The sequence below is a fragment of the Arachis hypogaea genome, chromosome 3, assembly GCF_003086295.3.
Source record: "Arachis hypogaea cultivar Tifrunner chromosome 3, arahy.Tifrunner.gnm2.J5K5, whole genome shotgun sequence".
Taxonomy (NCBI): domain Eukaryota; kingdom Viridiplantae; phylum Streptophyta; class Magnoliopsida; order Fabales; family Fabaceae; genus Arachis; species Arachis hypogaea.
The window spans coordinates 21,977,876-21,989,976 of record NC_092038.1 but is presented as its reverse complement, the minus strand read 5'-3'; positions in this window follow the sequence as shown (position 1 = coordinate 21,989,976).

Sequence of the window (12,101 nt, the reverse complement as noted above, 5' to 3'; positions counted from 1 at the left end):
ATAACTTTTAAGAAAAGTCTTCGGTATAAATAGAGGGGAGACATCTACATGTATAGATTTGTCTTGGAAGAGTGTTGACTAGACAAGTATCTATTGAAGGAGATAAATTCTGTGACGAATCTGATGGTACCTGTACTTGTAATAGGAGTTGTTACTGTGAAGCACATGCAACTTTTGAAATTAAGGGAAGGTGATTATGTTAATTACAATATGTGGGATTAGCTAGTAGAATGAGTTGTTTCATGGTATAAAGGGTTGGACGTGGTTTATTTGGATAAATAAATATTTGTCAAGTAATATAAAATAAATTTTATTTATTTTATATTTTTATGTTGTAGTTTAAAATATTATTTTAATATTATAAAAAAATTTGTATATAATAATTAATCTTAATAAATAAAAAAAATTTATATTTTTTGTATTTATATTTTATATTTTTTAAAATAAATTTTTTTATCTTTATATAATAAAATATGTGATAATCTTCTTTATATATATATATATATATATATATATATATATATATATATATATATATATATATATATATATATATATTAAGGGTGGTAAAACGGGTCGAATTTGTCGGGCCGACTCGCCGAACTCGCTAAAAAATATGGGTTGGGTTAGAATTTGCAACCTGTTAAATTAAAAAAATTCGTTAAATTATGTATATATGTTCTAACTTCTAATTATGTGACTTTATTTATTTTATTTTATAATTTCGTATATATGTTTAAATTATGTGATTTATTTTTTAAAATAAAGATGGTTCTATTGACAAATATTATAATAAACAAATTTATTGAAGTTAAAAATTTTAAAAATAATAATAAAAAGTCATATTATAATTTGACTATTTTTTATTTGTAATTAATTGTTTAATTATTATTTTTTAGTAAATTTTAATTAATTTTATTTTTAAAAAAAACAAAGTCAAACGACTAGCATTTTATACCCACTTTAGTTGGCGGGGCGGGCTGGCCCGTCTCTCTTAAGGTGCGGGCCTAGGTGAGGCGGGGCGGGTTAGGGCGAGCCGGCCCACATTGCCACCCTAATATATATATATATATATATATATATATATATATATATATATATATATATATTAGGGGTGGCAAGCGGGGAAGCCCGCCCTGCCCTGCCTAGTGAGGCGGTCCCAAAATCCTAGCCCTCCTCGCCTAACGGCAGGCATAGCCCGCCAAATATCTTCTTTTTTTTACTTTTAACTATTAAATAATATATATAAAGGCATAAAAAATCTCTCTTATTTTTTATTTTTAACTATTATAATTTCTAAAAGTATAAACAAATTATAATTTTTATATTCACAAATATTAAAGTCTTTGTAATTATAAATATCTAATAAATATAAATATAAACCAAGTTTTCATCCAAAGCATAATTATAAATATTGTTCCCAAAGTAAAATAAACATAATCTAAAACATAATTATAAATATTGTCTCTAAAACAAAATAAATATAATCCAAAACACTCAATTTTCATCTTCATTCTCTTGTAAGTTATGTTGGGGGAAGTTGGGTTTTGGCAAAAAAAAATTATAAAAATACCCCTTGCTAAAAATAATAAGCCCGGCGGGGAAACCCACCCGCCCCGCCAAAGCCTGTGGTTTAAGCGGTGCGAGTTAGGCGGGCTTTTGCTATTTGGCGGTCCCAATTTTTCAGCCCAGCCCGCCTTTTTTGGCGGGTTACGCGCACCGACCCGGCGGGTTTAGGCCCATTTGCCATCCCTATATATATATATATATATATATATATACTATTTAGTAATTTTTTATATATTAAATAATTATAATCATATAATAACATTGAAATTAGAAAACATATTAAATCTATTATAGTATAACTATTTAAAATATCATTTTTATATAATCTTTTAATATTATAAAATAATTTTGCATAAAAATTTTGTGAGTTTGGCAAATTCTTTTAATTTGACCAGTTTCAAATCCTACTCCGATCTACCTTTTTTAGCGAATTTGGCGGGTCGGTCCGACGGACTCGATCCGTTTTGCCACCCCTAATATATATTAAGAAGATTATCACATATTTTACTATATAAAGGTAGAAATTTTTTGATCTAAAAAATATAAATTAAATAAATACAAAAAATATAAATTTTTTTATTCATTAAGATTAATTATTATGCAAATTTTTTTATAATATTAAAATGATATTTTAAGCTATAATATAAAATATAAATAATTAAAATTTATTTTATATTACTTGACAAATAATTAGATTATTATATTTAAAATTTATTAACTAATTATTTTATTAAATATATTATTATATCATATAATTTTTTATCAAAATATTTGTAAAAGTAAAATTTATTTAAAAAATTATATAAAATACATGAAAATATTAACTTTTTTATTTAGGTATGTATTTAAAATTATATTATTTATTATATTTTTTTTAAAAAATTGAAAAAAATAAAAAAGTTAATATTTTCATGTATTATATATAATATTTTAAATAAATTATATTTTTAAAATATTTTTATAAAAAATTATATTATATAACAGTATATTTAATAAACTTAGTTAGTTAATAAATTTTAAATATAATAATCTAATTATTTGTCAAGTAATATAAAATAAAATTTTAATTATTTTATATTTTTATGTTAGTTATAGTTTAAAATATTATTTTAATATAATTTTTTAATGTTATAAATTTTTTTTGCAATAATTAATTTTAATAAATAAAAAATACTCATATATTTTATATTTAATTATTTAAAAATAAAAGATTTTATTGCCGTATAAAGTATTGTGTATTAAAATATTGCCATTTAAAATATTTATTTATGTATTAGGATATTCTATATTTATTAGAGTCCATCAATACTCTAGTTTTATATTAGCCTTTGATTTTCATCTAATAAAATCTAATGGCCTATATAAATGTGGCTCATTCAATAAGCACATAATGGTTGAGCTCGTTTTAGACATACCCTCTATAACTCATCATTTTATGACAGCCCATTAAAATAAGGGTAGTGCTACGATGCTATAGTAATCTTTTTCAATATACGATGAAATGAAGTGGCAAGAAGGAACGGTGGACGTGTTGTTCACCTGTAGCTATAATTAGGGACAACAGCTGATACACAACAGATGGGTCACAATCATCCGTCAGTTGGAAAAAAATAGTTGGTGAGGTTTGCAGGATAAATTAATGCATCATTGAAAAATTAATTAATGGTTAAGAGAGATAATCTCTCGTGTCTTTTTTTGGGTATGGCCATACTAACTGGACCAACAAATACTCTTTTAAACATAACACTCAAATTGGGCCATGAATATAAAGTTCACAAGGAGAATAAGTAATGATAAATATAATAATAATAATAATAATCTTATATATATATATAAAAGAAAACTACGAATTTATTTATAAACTCTAAATACAAATTTTATTTTAATAAATACATTAAAAATTAAAATACATTAAAAAAATTTAATATATGAATTAAAAGAAAAATTTAGTTATAACAAATTTTTTATTTTAATTTATATTAATTTATTATGTATGTATTCAATTTATTATATATATATTGTACATAATAAATCGAAATTCGATTTATATGTAAATACCTAAAAATTGAGTTTACCTGATTCGATTTATATAGATCTATTTAGGACATATATAAAACTAATTTTTATTTAAGACATCCGTATAATTTTAGTTTCTAATCAATTTATTAACATAAATTATCGTTATTTTTAAATCCAATATATATATTTTAGTTTTATTTTCTCATAAATTTACTATTTTTTTAACTTTTAATGATTCATTAATTACTTTGTATTTACTGCGGTCTTCAAATTTTTTATAAAAAATAAAAAATCAAAATCATCAAATTACAAAATACTAACAATAATTATTTTTTCTTTTTAATTCTTGAACATAATTTTACTTTACTTAAGATAGTATATTTAATACAAAAAAATAAAGCATACCAAATAATAATATTTTAATTCCTGAGTATAAATTAATTCTTTATTAACATGAAAAATTAAAATCTAAAAATAAAAAATATCATTATTAGCATGGACAATAACAATGCAATATTCAAAATTAAAATATTATTATCTGATATGCTTTATTTTTTTGTATTAAATATACTATCTTAAGTAAAGTAAAATTATATTTAAGAATTAAAAAGAAAAATAATTATTGTTAGTATTTTGTAATTTGATGATTTTGATTTTTTATTTTTTATAAAAAATTTGAAGACTGCAGTAAATACAAAGTAATTAATGAATCATTAAAAATTAAAAAGAATAATAAATTTATGAAAAAATAAAACTAATATATATATATTGAATTTAAAAATAACGATAATTTATGTTAATAAATTGATTGGAGACTAAAATTACACCGATGTCTTAAATAGAAATTAGTTTTATATATGTTCTAAATAGATCTATATAAATCGAATCAGACAAACTCAATTTTTAGGTATTTACATATAAATCAAATTTCGATTTATTATGTACAAAATATATATAGTAAATCGAATACATACATAATAAATTAGTATAAATTAAAATAAAAAATTTGTTATAACTAAATTTTTCTTTTAATTCATATATTAAAATTTTTTAATGTATTTTAATTTTTAATATATTTATTAAAATAAAATTTGTATTTAGAGTTTATAAATAAATTCGTAGTTGTCTTTTATATATATATATATAAGATTATTATTATTATTATTATATTTATCATTACTTATTCTCCTTGTGAACTTTATATTCATGGCCCAATTTGAGTGATATGTTTAAAAGAGCATTTCTTAGTTCAGTATGGCTATACCCAAAAAAAGACACAAGAGATTATCTCCTTTAACCATCAATTAATTTTTCAATGATGCATTAATTTATCCTGCAAACCTCACTAACTCTTTTTTTTCAACTGATGGATGATTGTGACCTATCTATTGTGCATCAGCTGTTGTCTCCAATTGTGACTACAGGTGAACCACGCGTCCACCATTACTTCTTGCCACTTCATTTTATCATGTATTGAAAAAAATTACTATCAGCACCATAGCACCACCCTTAAAATAAATCTTCTATCTAAATGTTAACTATTTTCTGACTAAACCCACTAAAATAGTTATTTCCAAAAATATTTATGCACAAAATCTTATAATAGAACTATAAATTAAAAAGGCCTACAAAATCTTATATTTTTATATTGCATTGTTTTAAAGTGCAAGTCTAAAAAAAACCACGTCCAACCTTTTATACCATGAAACAACCCATTCTACTAACTAATCCCACATATTCTAATTATCGTAATCACCTTTCCTTAATTTCAAAAGTTGCATGTGCTTCAACTGTTACAAATACAGGTACCATCTGATGCATCACAGAATTTGTTCCCTTCAAAGGACACTTGTCCAGCCAATACTCTTTTAACACAAATCTATATATATAGATGTCTCCCCTCCATCTATACCGAAGACTTTGCCACTTAGGATTTTATCAATTTCAGAAAAAAAAAAAGCATATGATTGAATTCCCTTTTCGGAGTTTTTTAATTTTAATATTAGGGTAGCTTTGGTGTATTCCATCGATATTGGAGTGTGGCGTGCATTACAGGAGTGTGGGGGCTGCGAAGGTGAAATCGGACGGTACGATTTGGGAGTGTATGAAATCGGACGGTCCGATTTCTGGCGTGAATGGTGAACAAATCGGACCGTCCGATTTGCGCACCATGGCCACGCGTCGAGCATGCACGAACCCAGGGAGTGGACCCCTTCTCACATTGGAGTAAAACCCCAGCCTTCCATCCAGTGCCCAACTTCGTTCCTCTCTCACTCTCAGACCGTTCTATCTCTTTCAAAATCCATTTTCTTTCTTCCATTGAAGAAGCTTCAGTAGCAAAAAAATTCAAGGAGGGAGAGTTGAAAAATGCCAAGGAGACGAAGAACAAAAGATGTGAATCGTCCAGAGTTACACATTGTTAATTATCTTGATCAACTTAATTATGTAAATTTATTTTATTAAATTAATTTTTTTTAATTTAAATAATAATAATAATAATTAGATTACATGCAATTTTTATAATTAGTGAATGTATGCTGTTAGTTAGTTATTTCAAGTGTTAAGAGTTGTGTAAGTATAATTAGTGAACTAAGTGACATTAATTTATTTATCCTGAACGAGGTATTATTATTATTATTATTATTATTATTATTATTATTATTATTATTATTATTATTATTATTCTAGTGATCGTTAGTTTAGGTTTAGTTTAGTAAGTTAAACTAGTTTAGATAGTTAATTACTGTAAGAATAATAATAATGCGGTTAGTTAGTAGAATAATGTAATGTATGGTTGTTAATTTAATTTCCATATGTGCCCGTACAATAATAATAATAATAATAATAATAATAATAATAATAATAATAATAATAATATACAAGAAAATAGTGGGAAATCAGTTATATAAATATAAATTAGATATTATTAATAGTTATTACTATAAACTAAATAGGATTTAGTTTAGATATTGGAGTTAGAATTAACAAATATAATTTTATATTGCTGTCGAGTAATAATAATAATTAGATTTAATTTTAAATTTATTTGAGTTTATCATTCTATCTATTTACATTAAACGAATGGAAATCGTTATTAAGAAAAGGTTAGGATGTAGATATTAGAAAATATAGCTTTCATGGAAATAATAGTAATAAATAGATGTTAATTTTAGTTTCATTTAAGGTTTATTAATTATGTTATGTTGCTTATATGATAATGAGAATGCAAGAATGTTAAATATGGTATGTTAATTAAGCATGGTTATATTTGATTAATGTGATATATGGCTAAGTTTTGTAGGCTTCACGAATGTTAATATGCGATTATTATATGCCACCGGATCCATATAATCCAATTGTGGAGGGGCATTTGCGGGAGACTGGATTTTATTACGTTTCGCAGATTGGAGTTGTCCAATGTCAATCGGCATTGGTTAATGCTCTGATCGAGAGATGGCGGCCCGAGACGCATACTTTTCATTTTCCAATTGGCGAGTGTTCCGTGACGTTGGAGGATGTGGCGGTAATTTTTGGGCTTCCGACAAATGGTCTTCCAGTTACAGGACCGACTATGAGTAGTTATGAGGCGTTAGAGGTCGAATGTCTCCATCCATCATTTTGGTGTTGCACCCAGGAAGACAGAATGTAGAGAAAGTTTTGTAAAGTTGACTTGGTTTCGGAGACTAAAAGAACATATAGTCTTAGATAATGATATTCAGGTTCAGAGGTATGTAAAGTGTTACATAATGTTATTATTTGGGACCATTATGTTTGGGGACAAGTCTGCGGCAGGAGTGCACTGGAAATTTCTGCCGTTGCTCCGTAACTTCGGCGGGATTAGAGAATTTAGGTCATGCACATGGCGAGGTCTTGACTGGACCTAAGAATGAAGATTGGTCCGATGTGCATTTATCTTGGGTCATGCAATGGACGAATCGGTATAGTCACGTTCTTTCTGATCCACTGGTTCCATTACATAGTCCCTTGGATATTTACATGCAATGGTATCGGACTATCGGGGGGCATATGGTGCCCACTTGCAATTGACAGATCTCGCATTTCAAGAGAATATAGAGGGCCACCCAGCAGATCATCAGGATAACCAACCGCCGCCTCCATCACCGCCCCCACCACCACCCCCAGTTTCTCAGCCAGAAACACAAGAGGCACCTCAGTCATATATTCCTCAGAGTCAGCCTGCGGATTACTTTACTCCATCAGTTCCATTGCATCAACAGTATTGGGGTGTTCCACATTTTGACTCAGGAGAACAAGCCTCATTTAGCCAGTTACTTGGATTCATGGCTCCGCAGGATCCGAGTGGTCTTGCTTCAGGTAGGATGTCGTTAGACTCGAGAGCTCGACACCACACATCCTCATCACATTCTGGTGGTCGACATTCTATTGATTCGAGTCGGAGTGAAGTTGCCATGGGAGGTGTCATACAGAGCGGGAACCCACGACGTATTCCGATGAGTCTCATTCATGAGAGTAATAAGGCAGCTGCTGATGAGGCTGATGACTACCTAGTAGATCGTCTAGATGATGATGATGATGACGATGACGATGATGACGATGAAGATGAGGATGAGGATGAAGATGAGGAAGGTAATGCGGATGATACAAATGGTGACGATGACTCCGACGGCAACGATCCAGCGCCTAGTGCAGGTATATTTATTTGAGAAATACGCTTTATTAGAGCTATATTTAATTGAGAAATACATTTTATTTGATCTTGTTCTATTTCAATAGGTACGGCCACAAGTCAAAAGGGAAAAGGATATGACCTTAGGACTGATCCTCCATGCCGAAGCGCTAATAGATATACTCCATCTACTTTTAAAAGGGTTGCAAAGAAGTGCAAAAAGTTCTGTGACAAAATGAAGTGGGGAAGAAGAAAGTAGCCCTTTATTCGCGTTGACTATGAATAATTAGAGTAAATGTGATGTACTATTTTCATTGGAGTTTATGTGATGTACTATTTTCATTAGAGTTTATGTGATGTACTATTTTCATTGGAGTTTATGTGATGTACTATTTAATTTGCGTCTCGTTCTTTTAGGTCATGTATTATTTTAATTCGCACGTACTATGTTAGTTGGAGTTTATGTGATGTACTATTGTATTTGACATGTACTATGTTAAGCAGAGTTTATGTAACTAAATATGTTTGAGTTCGTATAACATATTCATATAATGGGTTTACATAGTCATGAAACAGGATCATAATTTCATATAACAAGTTCATGAGATAGGTTCAAATAACACAAGGTCATATAATAGTTCAAATAGTCATGCAACAAGATCATACATACATAACACAAGATCATATAATAGGTGCAAATAGTCATGCAACAAAATCATAAATTAATATAGCAAGTTCATGTGGCTGGATATGCACTTGCACCACCACGTTGACAACATCTGCTACGGCTGTGGCCCTCGGCCCCACATTGCTTGCAGCGCCTCGACGCACGCAGCATCCGAGTGTCCATCTCGTTCAAGAAGCGGGTCATCTTTGGCAGACCTTTGGCAACACGTCTAAGAAACGGATTGCCTACAAAACGAGATCCATTATAAACGGGCCACATTGTTGGATTTCCTAGTGGCCTAAACCTAGCTCTGTAAACTCTTCGAATTTGGTCCATCTTGTATACTTCATGAACATACACCTGCCAATCAAGTCGCTGATTTGCACAACAAGCAAATACATGTCGACACGGAATGCGATCCACTTGGAATTCGCCACAGTCACAAACTCTTCGACGTAGGTCGACTGCGTACTCCACTCCACTAGGCATCTCACGTACCTCAAATACCTCATTCTGTCTATCAAAGCAGCTAACCTGGATGTTTCCCGATGCCCGCTGATTTGCATGCAATTTAGTCGTCACAACCTCAGAGAACACATGTCCAGCATTAATACGTGCCTCAGCCTCGGCCCTTTTTCGTGTGAATAACTCATTAAGCCTGTAAAACGTTGCCTTAACAAGTGCAGTGACTGGGAGATTACACGCTCCTTTCAAAACCGAGTTGATGCACTCCACCAGATTGGTTGTCATATGACCCCATCGGTATCCACCATCAAATGCCAAGATATACTGCTCGCGCGATATCCTGTCTAGCCAGGTACTGTAGGCCTCACCGCGTTCGCACAGTCGCTGATAACGCATCTCGTACTCGCGGACCGTCCTCGAATATCCTGTGTTTCACAAAAGGCATCATCATAAAATCATGCATTATAACATAATATTAGACAATAATTGATTTGTTTTATTCATATTTACCTATGTTGACGATAAGCTTCTGCAAGTATGGAGCCTTGAACTTTCTCAAGAAGTTCGACTCTATATGCCTGATACAAAACATGTGGAAAGCCCTAGGAGGAGACCAGACTCCGTTACTCCGAACAATAGCTGAGTTGATGGATTCATGTCTGTCGGATATAAGGCCCACACTGTCACGCGTCACCACATGCTGTCGCAAGTTACTGAGAAAAAAGTGCCACGCGTCTGAAGTCTCCCCCTCCACTATCGCGAATGAAATGGGCACAATATTGTTGTTGCCGTCTTGAGAAACTGACACTAACAGACAACCTTTATATTTTCCATACAAATGAGTTCCGTCTACCTGCACTATTGGCTTGCAATGTCTGAATGCTCTGATACATGGGTAATAACTCCAGAAGACTCGATGTAAGACACGGATGTCAGGAACCAAGTCATCACCCTGGTACGCAGGTATTGTTTCAAAGTGAACGACCACTGATGGCTCTTTGTGACACATGGCCTCAAACCATATGGGCAAAGCTTCATACGAAGCTTCCCACCCGCCGAAAATTGACTCCACTGCCTTCTGCTTTGCTAACCAGGCTTTCCGATAACTTACAGTGTAATTAAACTTCGACTGTACCTCCGCAATGACTGATTTTACTTTTATAGATGGGTCAACTTCTACCAACGGCTTAATTGCTTCTGCAATTGTGTCGGAACCCAATTTGGAATGATCTTGAGAAATGCATGCTCGAGTACACGTGTGACTACCATTGTACCTCCTTACCTCCCAGCAGTACTTTCGGGACATTTTACTCACCCTGATCAGCCAGTCACAACCGGAACCGTACTGTGTACATTTAGCATAGAATGTTGTTGGCTCCGACTCGTACACCCGATAATCCACGCCTCGACGGATTGTATAATCTTTCATCGCCTTAATCACTGCTTCCCTAGAACTGAATTCCATCCCGACCATAAATTCACCATCCGCTACAACAGGAAGCTCTGCTACATTCACACAAAAAATTATGTACTCTAATTAATAACTACATATTGGTCATATAAATACAAATAAGTAATTAAATACATAAGAAATAAAAAATCAACCAAAAAACTAAACGCTAATTACCGTAGTTATCATAACCGAACCGGTCATCAACCAGGTCAAATGACCGGGTCACTGGTTTATCCGGTTGAACCGGTCATAATTAAATCAAATTATTAAATTATAAGAATAAAATTAAGCTGAACAAAAAAATAAATAATAACACAATCAATATCAATATACCAATGTCGGAATCGGTTTCGTTTGAGCCGGACCGATTTGGTTCGAACCGGTCTGGCTTGGTTCGAACCGGTCCGGTTTGGTTTGAACCGGTCCGGTTTGGTTTGAATCGGTCCGGTTTGATTTCAACCGGTCCGGTTTGGTTTGCTCCGGTCCGATTTGAACCAAACCTACCATGTTTGTCATGCTAACTAATAAATCTGTCATATTATTCTATCATACATTGTATCAAAACTGCATACCTGCATTCATATACTCAGGAAATTCCGGTGTATGCATGGCCTCCAAGTCCAGTGAGCGCATGAAAGTAGGCTCCACAAACGGATGCTGGTTTACTAGTGCATTTGCCACATCGGCCACATCTGCCTGCATTGTGTCCTCGGCCTGATCTCCATCTCCACCCGGATCAAGGCATTCATAATTACTTTCGAATTCCTCCTCACTATCACTATTATAATTTTCCATCTCAATATTCCGGTCTGCTTCCGACTGCTCAAACTCAATATACAGCTCGATGAATGATATCTGTGAGCGAGTTTCCATGTACATTGAAAACATATCTTGCATGCTCGCTTCATCGGTTACATATTTGATTTGAAACTGAACGAACCCACCAAATACAGATATTGGGTTCCTGTACAAAATGCACGATATTCTCCTACATATTTGAGAATCAATCTTCTCACAAATTACACCTTTTAATTCTTTAAACGACAATGTAAATGGAATAATAATATCCAATGGATTTTCACACACAAATTTTACACCTTCAGCTGTTTGTAATAAAATCTGCCCATGATAATAAATCTTTAACAATACTCTATCATCCATTATGATGTACTCACAGAAAATACTCTCAAACTTGCTGCAAATAGGATCTTCAAACAATAAACATGAAAGCTGCTGCCGAAACAATGAAGAAGAAGAAGAAAGAACTAAAGGGGTTTCAG